At 45.1% G+C, this 1,742-nt stretch overlaps 1 protein-coding gene and 1 long non-coding RNA gene across 2 annotated transcripts in view; one reads left to right on the forward strand and one right to left on the reverse strand.

The window, feature by feature from the left end:
* Positions 1-1,742, reverse strand: part of LOC107731488 (cysteine-rich with EGF-like domain protein 1) — a 34,152-nt gene that overhangs the window by 16,766 nt on the left and 15,644 nt on the right. The window lies entirely within an intron of this gene.
* LOC107731489 (uncharacterized) overlaps positions 1-1,742 on the forward strand; it is a 17,303-nt gene that overhangs the window by 717 nt on the left and 14,844 nt on the right. The window lies entirely within an intron of this gene.

Raw genomic sequence — 1,742 nt, forward strand, 5'->3', positions numbered from 1 at the left:
TTCACGAAGACGCCAAAAATTGGGACAAATGGCTGGAACCCCTCTTGTTTGCCGTGCGCGAGGTCCCCCAAGCCTCCACGGGGTTTTCCCCCTTTGAGCTTCTCTACGGACGTCAGCCCCGTGGGGTGTTGGACGTCCTACGAGAAGCTTGGGAGGACGGACCTTCGGACAGTAAAAGTGAAATTCAGTATGTACTGGACCTGAGAACAAAACTCCACACTTTGGGGCGGCTCTCTATGGAGAATTTGTTACAGGCTCAGGGCAGACATAGCAGGTTGTATAACAGGGGAACCAGATTACGCGAATTTGCAACGGGAGAGAAAGTACTTGTATTGCTCCCAACTTCTAGTTCCAAATTACTCGCCAAGTGGCAAGGACCCTTTGAGGTCACACGACCCTTTTTTGTTGCAGACTGACGCATCGGACAGGGGGCTTGGAATGGTCCTGTCCCAGGAAATAGAGGGTGAGGAACGACCGGTGCTGTACCTCAGTCGTAAGCTCTCGAAGAGAGAGACGATGTACAGCACCATAGAAAAGGAATGCTTGGCGATAAGATGGGCCGTGCTCACTCTCCGCTATTATCTCCTGGGACGGGAATTCACTCTCTGTTCAAGGGGGGCGTGGTTCAGCGAGGTCTGCAACGGGAGAGAGGCAAGAGACGAGCTGTGCGTAAGTAGGTCAAGTGCAAATGATAACACCTGTGTCTCATTTCAGTAATTGGTGTGGAGAGACCGGATAAAAGCCACCAGTAATCGGGAAGCAAGGGAGAGAGACTGACTGGGAACTCGAGCCACACAGGGAGACTGGTTACTGGAGCAGGAATTGTATGTGGATTTATATTCTATATAAATATATATAGAGTTATTTCCTGAGTGATTGAAAGCGCAGTGGGCGCCACTTCTTTTGTTTGTGCCAGAGAGCTTTAAATAAAGCACGAGTCCCAGTCACGCCGATCCTGTCTTCTTCCTTCCACACTTTGAACCACATCACAAAGACATTAACTTGTAAGCACAAAACACAAGATACTTCTCTTTTCAATATCAATAAGACTTTATTGGATAAATCTAAGACATATAAACTAGTCTAACACATAAACACACACACACACTCACACATTCACACAAGTTGCAGGATGAGAGAAAGTGAGGAAAGAATGAGTTTAAGAGAATAAAAATTTGAAATCCCAAGTTTACAGCAATATGTGCAATTGCTTAGACCTGAACAACCATCAATCACTTATTTAACCCTCGAATTGAGTTCCTCAATGAGGTTAAAATTTATATTAAATGCACCAGTTCAGCTAGAATCTGGAGGTGCTTGCGTTGCCTGTGTAGGGGGGTTCCCTTTGTTGTCGTCCTTGCGGAAAAGGGGGTTTCCCGAGGTTGCTGATTGGCTGGAAGTTCAGTAATCATTGAAGTGACGTCTTGGGAAGCCAGTGGTTGGCCGTTGGCTGAAGATGTGGAGTTGTGGGATGGTTGAAGTTTTGAGGCGGTCACAGACTCGAGGTGAACTCGGAGACATGTTGTATGTTTCTCCTCCCAATACATAAATCAACATATCATCTCATCAGTCACATGGTCAGAATTTTCCCGCTCTTGCAGAGTATAATTTTGGACATGATTTCTATAACAAGAATATGATACATTTGACATAGAATTGATTGGAAGAAACATTTCAAGCAAGAAGATTCAAACACACACATACTAAACATGAATATGAACCCTTAAGCTATTCAATAGTTA

This window comes from Sinocyclocheilus rhinocerous, unplaced genomic scaffold (genome assembly GCF_001515625.1).
Source record: "Sinocyclocheilus rhinocerous isolate Xijiao unplaced genomic scaffold, SAMN03320098_v1.1 scaffold1811, whole genome shotgun sequence".
Classification (NCBI taxonomy): Eukaryota; Metazoa; Chordata; class Actinopteri; order Cypriniformes; family Cyprinidae; genus Sinocyclocheilus; species Sinocyclocheilus rhinocerous.